We start from the raw sequence: 16626 nt of genomic DNA on the forward strand, positions 1-16626 counted from the left end.
CATCAATAGGGAAAACTATCGATGGTCATCCGACACCTGGAAGTCCCGCCCCCGTGTTCTGAATGGCCCACGGGCCATTCAGTCAAACATAATGGATGACCATCGATAGTTAAAACTATCGATGGTTATCCATCAAATAGTTTGCCACTATCGAAGGCTGGGTGCAGAATTGCCATCGATGGCAACCATCGATGACGTCTGCATTGATGTACATCGCTAACCCAGGGATCGATCATCGGGGCTCCCTGCTGCTATGACCTCTGGTGCAGTAAAGTGAGTTGCCGCGTTACAGCATCACTTTACTGCACCGGGGTCACAGGAGCAGCATGGAACCCCAATGACCGGCAGCCCTCACTGGAGTACCGAACACCGGTCCCCCGGTAGCTAAGTATGATTTTTCTTTTTTACATTGTGATCAGCTTGTGTGTCAATCGGACAAACATTACTGATTACACTGGCCCGGGGTAGGGGATTTGCAGTGAGTCCTGTGATTTCATCAGCTGATACTGGTGTAATTATCACAGGGCTCACTGCGGTATTTCATTTTTTTAAATAAATTTGTTAAGATCGCATGAGAAATGCAATCTGGGTACTTATTTATTGATTTAATTACAGTTTCTTATATAGCGCAGCAGATTCTGTTACAGTTTCTTATATAGCGCAGCAGATTCCGTTACAGTGTCTTATATAGCGCAGTATATTCAGTTAGTGTCTTATATAGCGCAGCAGATTCCATTACAGTGTCTTATATAGCGCAGCAGATTCCGTTACAGTGTCTTATATAGCGCAGTATATTCAGTTAGTGTCTTATATAGCGCATCAGATTCCGTTACAGTGTCTTATATAGCGCAGCAGATTCCGTTACAGTGTCTTATATAGCGCAGCAGATTCCGTTACAGTGTCTTATATAGCGCAGCAGATTCCGTTACAGCGTCTTATATAGCGCAGCAGATTCCGTTACAGCGTCTTATATAGCGCAGCAGATTCCATTACAGTGTCTTATATAGCGCAGCAGATTCCGTTACAGTGTCTTATATAGCGCAGCAGATTCCGTTACAGTTTCTTATATAGCGCAGCAGATTCCGTTACAGTGTCTTATATAGCGCAGCAGATTCCGTTACAGTGTCTTATATAGCGCAGTATATTCAGTTAGTGTCTTATATAGCGCAGCAGATTCCGTTACAGTGTCTTATATAGCGCAGCAGATTCCGTTACAGTGTCTTATATAGCGCAGAATATTCAGTTAGTGTCTTATATAGCGCAGCAGATTCCGTTACAGTGTCTTATATAGCGCAGCAGATTCCGTTACAGTGTCTTATATAGCGCAGCAGATTCCGTTACAGTGTCTTATATAGCGCAGCAGATTCCGTTACAGCGTCTTATATAGCGCAGCAGATTCCGTTACATCGTCTTATATAGCGCAGCAGATTCCATTACAGTGTCTTATATAGCGCAGCAGATTCAGTTACAGTGTCTTATATAGCGCAGCAGATTCCGTTACAGTTTCTTATATAGCGCAGCAGATTCCGTTACAGTGTCTTATACAGCGCAGCAGATTCCGTTACAGTGTCTTATATAGCGCAGCAGATTCCGCTACAGTGTCTTGTATAGCGCAGCAGATTCCGTTACAGTGACTTATATAGCGCAGCAGATTCCGTTACAGTGTCTTATATAGCGCAGCAGATTCCGTTACAGTGTCTTATATAGCGCAGCAGATTCCGTTACAGCGTCTTATATAGCGCAGCAGATTCCGTTACAGTGTCTTATATAGCGCAGCAGATTCCGTTACAGCATCTTATATAGCGCACCAGATTCCGTTACAGTGTCTTATATAGTGCAGCAGATTCCGTTACAGTGTCTTATATAGCGCAGCAGATTCCGTTACACCGTCTTATATAGCGCAGCAGATTCCGTTACAGTGTCTTATATAGCGCAGCAGATTCCGTTACAGCGTCTTATATAGCGCAGCAGATTCCGTCACAGTGTCTTATATAACGCAGCAGATTCCATTACACCGTCTTATATAGCGCAGCAGATTCCGTTACAGTGTCTTATATAGCGCAGCAGATTCCGTTACAGTGTCTTATATAGCGCAGCACATTCCGTTACAGTTTCTTATATAGCGCAGCAGATTCCGTTACAGTTTCTTATATAGCGTAGCAGATTCCGTTGCGCTTTACAATAGTAGACAGTTATAGGACAAACTGGGTAACAACAGACAGACTTGGAGGTAGGAGGGCCCTGCTGCAAGCTTACAATCTATAGGGACATAGGAGAGAAACACAAGGACAGGCATCAGTAATAGCATAGCAGTCCCACCAAGTTACAGGTCCAGAAGGGAAGCTATATAATACATAAGAGCCTCAGAGGGTTATGCGTGTAGAACTTAAATATGATAGGCTTGCCTGAAGTGGTGAGTTTTCAGGGAACGCATGAAAGTTTGGAGGCTAGTGGAGAGTCTTAAGGCCCCCATACATTAGGCCGACTTGTCCTTAGGACAAGTCGGACCCAATTCTCCTGTGAGCCGCCCGGCAGCTCCCCGGGAGGCTCACATACAATTTGTCACTTGATGTGCCAAATTTACATGTGATAAATCGCTTGCGATTTACCACATGTAACGGGGAGCTGCGGGCGGTGAGGAGCAGGGGGCAGGCGGTGAGGGGCAGGGGGGGCGCCGGTGATCCTGGGGCGCAGGGAGCCGTGTAAGAAGCCACTGCCATCAGCGGGAGCAGTGGGGGCAGCGCAGAGTACCAGCGGCGGGACTCGGGAGCAGCAGAACACTTAAAAAAAAAAAGCCCATACAAACGCATAGGAAGCCATTGATTGGCTGAGACCTCTCTCAGCCAATTAGCGAACAGGGCCCTGGGCGGGGGATACCAGTACCAGAGCCTGCCTAGGGCACAGCAGGTCCAAAAGGGCCCCATAAAGATATCCTGGCCATCCAAATTGTTCACAGAGGAACATTGAGCTACTACTGTGTGACATCATGACATCACATGGACCTGCCCACACTGCTGAAGTTCCTTTGATGTTCTTTGATAGGATAAAAACGGTACTTGTTTCCTAGCACGGCCACACCGATTTTGATCGGGTTGGTCGTGTCGGAAAAAATCGCGTCGGTCGCATCGCATGCGACCAAATCGCATGTGATGCGACCGACGCAATGGACCCGATTTTCACATTGATTATTTACAATTTACACTCCTCCGGCAATTTAGAAGTCTAGATTTAGACGTCTAAATCCAGACTCCCTGCAGTCCTGCGCACCGCAGACAACCCGGCAATTTACACTCCTCCGGCAATTTAGAAGTCTAGATTTAGACGTCTAAATCCAGACTCCCTGCAGTCTCCTCCTGCAATTTAGAAGTCTAGATTTAGACGTCTAAATCCAGACTCCCTGCAAACCGCTAAGATGGGGGCATCTAAATTTAGTAGGGTCTAGGGGTACACTAATAAACCTGTTCACAATGACACTAGTCGACGTAACAGCTGTCGACCTTGTTAATTCCACTATCCACGCCAACCCGAAGCGTGGCGAGCGCAGCGAGCCCGCGAGGGGCGGCGGTACGCATCCTACGACCTTTTCATACCCCCACTATCCACGTCGGCGTGGAGTTGATTTTATAAAGTGTGGCGAGCGCAGCGAGCCACCGAGCCCGAAGCGTGGCGAGCGCAGCGAGCACCGCGAGGGGACGCGGATACCTATGAAGCCCGCGAGGGGACGCGGATACCTGTGAAGGCCGACGTGGATAGTGGGGGTATGAAAAGGTGGTAGGACGCGTACCGCCGCCCCTCGCGGGCTCGCTGCGCTCGCCACACTTCGGGTTGGCGTGGATAGTGGAATTATCAAGGTCGACAGCTGTTTCGTCGACTAGTGTCATTGTGAACAGGTTTAATAGTGTACCCCTAGACCCTACTAAATTTAGATGCCCCCATCTTAGCGGTTTGCAGGGAGTCTGGATTTAGACGTCTAAATCTAGACTTCTAAATTGCCGGAGGAGTGTAAATTGCCGGGTTGTCAGCGGTGCGCAGGACTGCAGGGAGTTTGAATTTAGACGTCTAAATCTAGACTTCAAAATTGCCGTATTTTAACATTGAAGCCTATGGCAAAATCGGGTCCATCGCGTTGGTCGCGTCGCGTGCCATGTTAATGCACACGACTGACGCGATGGACCCGATTTTGCCTTTGCCGGCAAAATGGACCTGATTTCAAAGGAAATCGGGTCCATCGCGTCCATCGTGTACCTTAACTTAAAGATACACGATGGACAAGATTGTGGCCGTGCTAGGAAACAAGTACCATAAAAGCTATTTGACACACATAATGGTTTCATCCACTGTGGGCAGTCAGTATACTGTAAATGTGACACTGGTAAGAGGCCTACTTCCAAAAGACCCAGCAGGCCTGGCCAACCTGGGGCTCTCCAGATGTTGGGAAACTACACATCCCAGCATGCTTTGCCAGAGTTCTAGCATTCTATAGTGACAAAAATGTGACAATGCATGCTGGGACTTGTAGTTTCACAACAGCTGGAGAGCCACAGTTTGGCCAGGCCTGACCTAGAGCCTGATGTAGATTTGTTCGCAATGCCGATGTTCACGCAGCTGGACATGTATTGGTAGATTGTGCACGCGCCAAAGTACTCTATCGCGGACACTTGCAATCAGCAGCAAAAAGATAGTGCTATGGATTGTTTGACGAGGGCCACAAACCTCTTGCCTAGGGCCCCATGAGGTCTAAAACTGCCTCTGACCAGTGCTGTGCAGGGTTGTATAGAGAGAAATAGGCCTGGGTGATGGGGAGGCGTGTCCATGTCCTCACAGGAAAAAAACTATAATAACTACTTAGCATGCCTGGGAATGAGGATTCACATTGCTCGGAGAGGTAACATAGTGGCCGATTCAGTCTTATCACACACACACAGGTCCAAATTCATCCCTGTCCCGATGGTGGGTGTCTGCGCATCCGCATAGAGAGTTTTTCTCTCGCCGGGACATTCACAAATTGATTGACAGACAGGAGGCAGTCACTGAGGTCTGCCCAGTGTTTCCTGGGCATGCCCACAAAAACGGTGGGACCGCCCATAGAAATGCTGGACGGATCCCAGCAAATGCAGGCCCATACCTGCCTACCTGCATGACGTCAGCGCCCGCCCCCAATCCGGTCATCTCCAAGCAGCATAAAAGTAAGTCCGGGCTTACTTTTATCTGCATGGAGAGGAAAAATCATCCAATGATTTGACCACTCTACGGGCCCATGCGAGTGGATGTGTAAGTGTAGACATCGACACGCATGGTAGCATGGGGATTCGGGTTGAGGGGATAGGCGTGCGTTCAGTGTGGCAGCAAATATACCCAGAGGGTATGGTATGGCGGTCCAACAATCAGGATCCCGATGGTCAGTATCTCAACATTGGAAACCCGATTGCCGGTGCTCCGACAGGGGTTAGAACGCAAAGAAGCCCCTTGCGGGCTTGCTGCGCTTGACGCGTTGTGGGTTTGTTTGCTTGTTTCGCCACAAGCTCTATTCTTCGTCTATGGGGGCCATGGACCCCCACAAGGAATAATAGCCCCTGTTAGTCGGGATCCTGACTGTCGGGCATTTAACAGTTGGGATTCCGACGTCAGAGTACTGACCGTCAGAATCCTGACTGTCGGGCAGTCATCCGGCACCCATACCCAGCATAGCGAGTAGGTGTAATATTACCGCCTTAATCATTATACTTTCAAATAATATATATAACATAACTGTTTAAACTGGCGTGATTTACCTTAAAAGTAAAATGTTCCAACCGCTCTAACTTCTGACATCTGTTCACTGATTATACTAATCTTGATTCACGTGTAGTTGAATCAAGTCTTTGTTAATACAGGTCGAGTCTCCCTCATCCATATATTCCAAAAACCGAAATATTCCGAAAACCATTCTCTTTTTTCATGCTTACCTCATCCCCGGTGTCCATGGCGGCTTTCGGAATCCTCTACAGCGGCATCTCCGGTCCCAGGGGTGCATTGCGCGAGTGCATGGACGCGCCGGTGGCATCACTGGCACGACCATGCACTCACTATATGCACCCCTGGGACCGGAGATGCCCCTGAAGAGGATTCCGAAGGCTGCCATGGGCACACCGTGGATGTCGGGGGACCATCCGGGCACCGCCAGGGGACCATGTAAGTATGAACAAAAAAAAATATTCCAAAATCCGTAAAAATTCCTTATCCAAAATGCTCGTGGTCCCGAGGATTTCGTATAAGGGATAGGCAACCTGTACTAGTGAACAAACAAGCAGTGAGTTTAAACAACCGATGGCACCAAAAAAGTCTGAGGTAGGACACATACGTTGCAGTGCTAATATTAACCCCCCAGGTTTATGCAGCATACCGGAGTTATCAGAACTGCAACATTTTGGACTGACGAGTCCTTTCTGAAGTTGTTTTTGGCTCCACCTGGTGTTTAAAAAACTCACTGCTTTGCCGCTAATCCATGTTCAGTTTAAGAAATGACTGTTATGGACCAACATTTGCAATTCTAATGAACGGGTTTATGCAGCATACAGGGTTCTACAGTGCCAATAATTATGAACTTTTGTCACCTGACCCAACTGTTTACCAATCAGGGCTCTGCTTAAATAGACTAGCGTGTGCCCCCTGGCTTCGCTCACTGGACGTCTGTTATTGCTCAGCGGAACAAATTTTACAAAGACAGTGGTACCATCTAAATATTGCGATGTATATTTTACATGTACACTATGGGGGGATTTCATTGTGGCGTATGCCACCTGCTGGCCACCTGCTGGGCATCTATCGAATCTATTCAATAGTTTCTCGAATAGGTGCAGCACACACATTTTTTCTCACAGCCTCCGGAGTTGCAGGCAAAAAATGTGTTTAAAGTCCGTAGGTTGGGTGCCCAAACCCAGACTTTTAGACGCCAGTCGACCTAAGGACCCTATTAACCTTTCTTGGGCCGACCTAACGACCGCAACCCGAACTATATGGCTGATTTAGCAGCACCCCAGAAATTACATAACACACTTGTCTCACTCCGCACACTAAAGGGCCCTACATACGCAGAGATGTGTGCCAGAGATACATAACGGGAGATTCAGCACAAGAGATTTCACTAATTGGCTCATTTCAGACAATGAGCCACATACAGAGAGATTTGTGTCAGAGATTCAAATTGTGAGATTCAGCACGGGAGATCTCAAATCTGTCACGACTGGACATTGTGCAGCTGGCTACTCTGGATGTGCCTGCCCAGACTGCGCTATATATATATATATATATATATATATATATATATATATATATATATATATACATATACACACAGTATATCAGTATATATATATATATATATATATATACATACACATACATAGTGTGTATATATATATATATTTATATATACACATATATATACATATACATATATATACATATACATATATATATATATATATATATATATATATATATATATACACACAGTATATATATATATATGCATACACAGTTTAATAGTTTTAGTCCCCCATATAAAAAGTTTAATCGTTGGTGGTATAGTGTGGCATCCCCCTCTCCCCTCAACCGTTGGTGGCACAGTGTAAAAAAAAAAAAAAAGAATATACTTACCAACTCCGTTGTCTTCCAGCGTCGCGTCCTCTCACTGCAGCTTCCATCTGACTGCAGAGGGCGGGCGCGGCACCCGGCAGGTCCAGGAAGCGTCTCTGCTGGGCTCCGGCGGCGAGGCTTCCAGGCGGCGGGGCTTCCAGGCGGCGGCAGCGGGGCTTCCAGGCGGCGGCGGCGGCGGGGCTTCCAGGCGGCGGCGGCGGCGGGGCTTCCAGGCGGCGGCGGGGCTTCCAGGCGGCGGCGGCGGGGCTTCCAGGTCGGTGGCAGCGGGGCTTGACAGTCACAGTCACCGGCATGACAGTCGCTCAGATGGCCCTGCTCATCCCCGCGCCACACATGCGGGAGATGAGCAGGAGCTTCTGAGCGACTGTTATGAATTGACTGACCGGGCCATTCTGAATCTTGTGCAGATTCAGAACGGCGGGGGCGCGCATGTAAATCGCTGTGTGGGCTATATACACAGCGATTTACATGCATTTTCAGGCATTTTCTGAGCGATTTAGTAAAATCGCTCAGAAAGTGCCTGAAAATTGTGCTGTGTGTGGGGGCCATCAGTCTTCTTCCCTAACAGGCAGGCTACGCTGTGTATCACCGGTTTCCGTAAGAGGCACACTGCTAAGAACCTCTTAGAGAAACTGCAGGACATCATTACACAATGGCTTAAACCACTTACACTCTCCTGGGGATTTTAGATATCTGACAATGCCGTCAATATTGTACAACCATTACATCTGGGTAAATTCCAGCACGTCCCATTGTTTTGCTCACACAATAAATTTGGTGGTACAAATTATTATTTTTAAAAAATTATAGGGGCGAGCAGGAGATGCTTTCGGTGACCTGAAAAATTTTGGGCCACTTCCGACATTCAGCCACTACGTGTGAGAATCATCATTTTCAAAAATCGTCTTTTTTTAATAGCATAATTTTTAAGAACCATCTTTTTTCAAAAGTCATCTTCCTCTTGCCGCTTCTCAGAATGTGAAATTTCATCAAAAATGGAGGTTGTATGGAGAACTTGGCCAGCTTTTTCCACGGGGACCACCTGTCGCTGAAATTATGGGTTTATTAAATGTTTTTCTTTGCATTATGTGCTCTTTGGGCCTAGTATTTAAAACTGCCATCCTGTCTGCCACTGCAGTGCCACTCCTAAATAGGCCAAGTGTTTGTGCCGCCCACTTGTGTCGCTTAGCCTAGTCATCCAGCTACCTCGGTGCAACCTTTTGGTGGAGGGCGGGGATGGTTGCATGCACGTGGAGCTCCGTGCTCCCATCCAGGGAGCTCCACCACCCCCAGCCTCCGGAGTATCGTGACGGCGGCAGGGAAGGAAGGAAGTAGGCAGAGGAGGCTAGCGGAGGAAGACGCAGGAAGGAGGTAGGCAAAGTGAGCGCCGAAGCGCTGAGCAGCAGAAGGATGCTGAGAGGACAGTGCCGAGTGCCTAGTGCAGGACGCAGCATCACCTAGCCGGAGGCGGCCAGCGCTGCAGCCCCCGGCAGCAGATTGATCACCTCAGCACCATCCAGCCCCCCGGCAGCACCATCCAGCACCCCCGGCAGCACCATCCAGCACCACCATCGATCACCTCCAGTGGAGGACCAGCTCACTTGGCGACCCCCCTCCCCTCCCCCTGGCCAGGACAGGAGGCACACTGACCATGGGGCCCCGGCATGACACCCAGAGGCCGGCAGGATCAAACCCCCCCCCCCCCATGCATGGGATTTCCGGCCTGGAGACCCCCCAGCAGGCCGCACCGGCTCCGAGTGTACTCAGTGGCAGCGGCACCCCCCTGACCTCATTGACTCTCCCCCAGCCTCACTCCATGTGTGATAAACTGTGCTGTCTCTGCTTATATTGTTACCTACCTGGCTGCTGCAACGACCAGTGGCTCTGCTGATGGCTGCCTAGGTGCTGTGCAGCACGGTGGGTATGTGTCCCTGTGTGATAAACTGTACTGTCCTTGCTTATATTGTTACCTACCTGGATGCTGCAATGACCAGTGGCACCGCTGATGGCTGCCTAGGCGCTCTGCAGCTCGGCGGCATGTGTTCCCCGCATGTAATGTCTTAATGTAATGTATGCAATGCCCCCCCCCCCCCCACTACATAGCCAATAAAGTTGATTCTATTCTATTCTAAAAACAATATTGTGAAGTGAGAGGTGTTCAGAATAGATGGGAAATTACATGAGTGGAAATTAATGTTATTGACTGTAATTATACTGTAGGAACAAAATACAAATTCTGTGAATTTAGCTGTTTTTTATTTTTTATTAGTTAAAAAAAAAAAAAAAATCCAGATCCAAAACACGAAATGGAGATCCAGATCCAAAACACGAAAGGGAGATCCAGATCCAAAATCAAAGCACGAAAAGTGTCCGGTGAACATCTCTACACTGCACTGTACATTCCAATGCACTGGTTGGTTCTGGGGTGATTCAGTATACATGTATGACGGACAACTGCATTCCTCCCAACAGTCCCATTTTTCGCAAGCTTGAAGGGAATAGACGCTGTGCTATTCAGCGGCACAGAGGACGAAAACCTGGGGCGTGGCCCGATGTCGGGCTAATTTGCATAGGCCACACTCTCATTCAAATATGCCACACCCTCATTTGTATGATTCTTTTTAAGCATGATTTTTGCTGGCTATTCCTAATCTTAGCACCAGGCCCACTGTTGGCATTACTCATATTACCTTAGGAAACTATTTTCTTTGAATAATGGTGTTTAACAATAGGACTATTCTTAGTTCATCCTGTCCTTATCAGAGTCAATAAAGATAGGAACACAGAATGTGCCTTGTACACAACGTCTCCTATTACAGCCCAGGATCACCCAGCTAAAGGCTGCAACCTCATGCTGTTCTGATCAACCAGAAGTCTAGTTTATGCCAGGCAGCCATGCCAGTCATTCCAGAGTATATTTATTCCTATATATATATGTTCAAGGTCAAAGATCACTTAGTCCTTATATCTTCCTTGCTGACAGTGGGGTTGATTTGCTTGAGTCTATATACACATTATACTATTGCAACCTCTAAATTAAGGTCTTTTGGTGCTTAACTGGCCAACCAGTGTATGCAAATCTTTTTATTATTAGCGATAAAAAGCACTATTATGTTTTGCCCTTCAGCCGCTGAGACCCTTGTTTTGCATATAAACATTAGGCTGTGACATTCCTGTACTTAAAAAGCTTTTAGTTTTCAAATCCTGATTGACAATATGAATTATACAGCTGTCAGTATTTCCCTGAATCCTTTCCCTGCACATGCCCAGTGTTACACTGCAGCTGCTGCCTCTGATCTCCTCTGTCTGTGCGTACCACTCTGGAGCTGCCTCTGATCATTCCTGATTATTACCGATGTAACAGGGGCTCTCCTGCTGCAGAGGTCGCATAGTAATTGTTACTAGCAACGGTATGGGTTCGCGGGTCATAACGGCATGGGTCATAGGGTCGACAGAACTTAGGTCGATATGGTCATAGGACGACAGGGTCATTTGGTCTACAGCATGGGTGTCGACAAGCATTAGGTAGACACCATTAGGTCGACATGGGTCTAGGTCGACATGGCTTTAGGTAGACAGGTCATTAGGTGGACACAAGAATTAGGTCGACAGTCAAAATGTTGACATGGGGGTTTTCACTGTTTTTTGAGCCGACATGTGCCGACAGGCGGTATTTCATGCCCTCCCATCCACTAGGGCGTGTTGGGAGAATAAAATAGTGTGCCAAGCACAGCGAGGCATCGTGCCCGAAGCAGTGCGAGTGATGCGAGGGGATGGGGATGCGCTTGAAACTGTGTCCATGTCGACTGTGTCGACATTCGGGTAAAAAAAATAGTGAAAAACCCCATGTCAACCTTTTGACCTAGACACTGTCAACCTAATGCTTGTGTCCACCTAATGACCTGTCGACCTAAAGCCATGTTGACCTACACCCATGTCGACCTAATGGCGTCTACCTAGTTTTACAAACATGAATTAGGCTGAATGTCACATAGATTGTTGTTTCAACAATGTCCACTAGGTGGCGGTGAAGGCATATGAATTGGTTCTTTTTCATATAATTTGTAGCTATTTAGCAAACAACTTAGAATATCCATTTTTTTTTTGTCTTCATCTGGAAGATGATCATCAATATCTGCATTTCAGTCAGAGATATTATCATTTAAAGCACAACTTTTTTTTTTTTTTTTATTCCAATGACAGAAACACTGGCATCAATAGAAGGCTGTGGAGCACAATGGAGGGTCAGCGGCATAGGCATACTTGCCAAAATAAAGAGCAGAGTAAAGGCGCATACATACACACTAGGCATTTCTGGTAATACCAGCAGATGGATGGCCGGACAAGCGATGATGTGGGAGTGCTCACCGCTCCTCGCTGACCGGTACACACTGGGCGACTTTTTAAATGAAAGCTGCTCAAATGGCAAAACTGAGCTCAGAATCGCCCATAGCTGGTGAGCTGCCTGGCAGCATAGACATGGCAGCTGTGGGAGGGGCTAGAGTGATTGTGGTACTGATAGGACAAACTGGGTAGGAGTGGTAGTAGAGACACACAGTACTATTGTAAAGCGCAACGGAATCTGCTGCGCTATAGAAGAAACTGTAAATAAATAAATAAATAATTGGGGGAGGGTGCTGGGTGGTGTTACTAGTAGGATGGACCGGGTAGGTTTCCACGGGAACGTCCCGTGTTCTGGGATGTTCCCGCATCCTGCTTGTGGCCGGCAGTGTACCAAGGAGGGGGGGGGGGGGCAGTAAGGAGTCCCCCCTGTCACCCTTTAATAGACGCTGTGCGCATGCACATAGCATCTATCCCCGCAGGCAGAGGGACTGGGGGCGTGGCCAGCAGCTAACAGAGCCGCTGGCAATGCCCCCACAGCGGAAATGCAAATCGCATCACTCCACGCCCCCAGTCCCTCTGCCTGCGGGGATAGATGCTATGTGCATGCGCACAGCGTCTATTAAAGGGTGACAGGGGGGACTCCTGTAGACCACATCCCCTTGATTCAGGCCACGCCCCAAAATTGTGGGCGCGCCCTGAAACTGTGTGACCGATTAGAGGACTATCGGCATATAATTATGCCAGTCTTCATGAGAGATTTAGGGGGTCATTCTGGTTGACTCGCTAAGCAGCGTAACATAGTCGCTTAGCGATGCAACTAATGCTGCGAATATCTGCCCCCCCCCCCCCCCCCCCCGCCGCGGTCTGCACATCCCTGCCGCTTTCCCAATGGATGTTTTGCATAAACATCAATTCGCCAGGTAGCATATGGGGCTAAAGTCATTCGATGGTCGCCATCTGGGCAGACTTAGACTTGCGCCGTCCCGTCCCAGGCAGGCAACTGCCTGCCAGTGTTCGCATGAGGATGCCCAGCATTTTCCTGGGCGCGCCCATCGTTTCCATGGTTATGCCCAGGAAACACTGGGCTTCCCCATGCTAATGCCCGCTGCCCGCCTTGATCCGCTCCCACCCTGTACGAAAGACTCGGCGACTATGCAAGTGGTCCCCAGTGCGAACACAATTTAAAAAAAATAAATCAATTTTAAGGGAAGAATGAAAAGTTATGAAATGAACAAACAATTCAAGGAAAAGAGTGCTCCAAAAAGGAACTTTCTGCCTTTTCGACTGGTGCCCTACCAGTCAAAGTTTGTTTTTGAGAATTCCAGAATCCTAGTTCCAGGAGCATCTCTAACGCTATTACAGGGTTGCCGACTTTCAGCAGCAGTTTGGAGGGTGGGGCTTGAGCGTGACATCATTAAGCCCTGCCTCCAGGATGTTAAATAACCTAATTCACGGATCTCTGTGGAGGGGTGGAGCTAAAATGTGGCGATTGTGGCATTTTAGCTCCGCCCCCGCCTCTGAGACCTGTTTCAAAGGTAACATACAGGTGCAGCATAATTAATGCTCTATGCTGATTGGTGAAACCACCTTTTTAAACAAGGTCTCCAGCATGATTTTCCCATCTTCTGAGGAAACTGTCATTGTGTGTAGACGAAGAAATGCGTCAAGACCGGGAACATCAAAATCCTATACCACCCACCTTCCTCCCCAGCATTTAATTGGTCCGGTTTGCCTGGCTACATTACTCCTAGATCACCGCGTCAAAGGGGCCATGCACAGTAAGAGACCTGCAGCTATCTTCACTGTCTGCCCAATCAGGGCACCGCCAGAGATTGACGTCTGATCCCTGTGCCGGTAAGAGGACAAGAGGTGGCTGTCAGTGCAGCAGAGGTTGCTCGAGGCGCCGGCTCTCACTACAACAGAGCCACGCCGGTTGTAGCGGCTAAAAAACACAGTGTGCGCTCTATTCTGTCTAGTTTTTGTTTATACTGCTATTGATTATTTGGGAGCAGCATACTACTTTGTTGATGCTGTGGTCTTTTGATTGATAGTTAATTCATAACTCAAAATCAATAATTAATTTTTTTGCGCCTAATATACTTTTGGTATATATCGCTGTTTTTCTTTTTCACTCTGCTAGGTTACATACCTAATGGCCGTCCTGCTCCAAAAACTGCTGGAGGGGCTTCGGTGAGGTAGGTCACCTCTATCATGTTTTTTGGTCCTGCCCCTTTCTGCATGACTATTGGAGGAAGGTTTTTCAGCTGATCAATAAGGTTGCAGGTCTTTCCCTCAGCTCAGCCCCAACGATAGCATTATTACATCTCTACCCCCCTGAGGTCCAATCCCACTGTAGATATTTGCTAGGACAAATGTGTACCGTTGATAAAAAGTCTTTCATAAAATCCAATTTCACTTTACAATGGAAACTGAATTTATTTCATATTCTTCTACACCTTCTTCCCTGATTGTGAAATGGATGGCCTGGCATAAATACATCACCGACGGCGAAGGAGCGGCTTGGATATCTCAACCCTCCAATTCTTCCCCTTTGCAGTTTAGCCTGAACTAATCCCCTACTATTTGATGCTGCAGTGGTGTATTTCCTATGTCTTGATATTTTATTACATTGGTTTTTCATCCTTTTGATATTTTGTTGTGTTCTTTATTGTTATATTTTACATATTTATGCTATTATTGTGTGCATCCCATGCCTTAGTTCTCCCCCCCCCCCCCCCCCTTTTTTTTTTGCCTCTTTTCTGTATCCCCCTTTCTTTGTTTGATGAAAAAAATTCAATAAAATATATTAATATATCTAAAAAATATATAAAAATAATAATAATAATAATAATACAAGTGAAACAGTGACACTGAAATATCACAATTTATAAAAAAATAAAATAACAGACAAAATAAAAGCAAAAAAACATAAACGTGCAAACTGATCAAATGAGCCTATAATAAACATATAAATATATAAATGACCACCCGGGGCTATAAATTAAAATCTGTAAGTCGCAACTTTTCCCTCAATGATATTTCATATATAGGTGGAATTACACCACCTGTGTACAATGCTCTCAAATCTTATTTAGCTGCAGTGCAATCTGAAAAGGTGATTCAGTTGGGCATTGAGTGGCAACTTGCCCATAGAAAGTTTTTAAACATTCAAGTCCCGTATTTTAGCCTCTTTCACAAGCCTTCAGGTAAGGTAGGCAAAATTGGGTGACGGACAGGGTCCCGACAGTCGGGATCCCGACAGGCATTCATCCGACGTCGGGATCCTAACTGTCAAAACACTGACAGTCGGCCACCCGCTATTTTCCCTCGTGGAGGTCCCCGACCCCATAGAGGGAGAATAGAATAGCAGGGGCAAACGCAGGATTTTCAGAAGGGGGTTTCCAGAGGGGCGGAGCAAAGCATGGAGATGGACACTTAGGTGACCCAGTATACGCAGGATCAGTTAAAGTATTATAGATAGACCAAATGTATATAAATAATAATAATAATAATAATAAAAAAAAAAAATATATATATATATATATATATATATATATATATACTGGATCTGTAATTTCCACTAATTACCCCTTTACTGCACAGATGGTGGGAGATGGGGTGGGAGAAGGGGGCATTGGGCTGAATGAAGGGGCCCTGATACATTACTTTCAGGGTTGTAGAGGATGTTTAATATGCAGAGGAGGGGTGTATAGTGGAGTGGGCTTATTATTCATAATTTTCTGGTGGGAGGACAGCTTGCTTGACTGCAGATATCTCCAGTTCCCGGAAATACGGGGACTAGGGGATCAGATTTCAGGAGGCAGAGCAATCTGCCAACGAGTATATAAAACTACATACCAGGTGTGTGGAGCTGGAGCAGTAACCAGCTGCTGGAAGGCTGATATCTCTGGTTCTAGGAACAGTAGAGACAAGCTACTAGTGTCCATCAAAGGGGGAGAGTCCCAGCTTTTGGAATATACCATCAGAAAAACTCTAAACCTGAAATATCTGACTGTGAATAGCAATTAATAGGCTTGGATGGGGACCACTGCTTTGAAGTCAGATATCTCCGGTTCCCAAGGGCCGATTTTTTAAATTCTTATACCCATGGAAAGAGGGGACCCTCAGCTTTCAGCCTTAGACTCCTGGGGGGGTTTCTGGGTACTCAGAACCCCCCCCCCCCTGCGTGCGCTACTGAATAGGTGGCTCGCGTAGCTAAGCTCCCGCAAGGGGCTTAGTTGCGCTGACCATGCTGTCTGAGGCCGGCCAGTCGGGATCCCGACGTCGGGCTAATGAGTGTCGGGATCCCGACTGTCGGACTGCTGTACCACACCCGGTATCGACAGGGGGGTATTGAAGGCAGTCAGATCTGATTTTTGGTTAAAGTCGGATCTGTTTTGTCAGAAACGGCAGTGGATTGTCGAGTTCACAGCCGTTTTCCGTTAATCCTCGACCGTACCGATCCACAGACTTTCCGACACTCAACAGCCAGAACATTGAATTCCAACTGTCGGATCGTACAAAAACGGCCCAGTGTTCCGACTGTTGGGACATTCTAGTCGGAATCCCGGATTGAAAACCCGCACACAGTTTTGAATTATAAGCAAAACTGTGACTGAATCTGGATCAAGCACAAAAATTGTG

Source organism: Crinia signifera, chromosome 5, assembly GCF_055691185.1.
Source record: "Crinia signifera chromosome 5, ASM5569118v1, whole genome shotgun sequence".
In the NCBI taxonomy this organism is placed as follows: domain Eukaryota; kingdom Metazoa; phylum Chordata; class Amphibia; order Anura; family Myobatrachidae; genus Crinia; species Crinia signifera.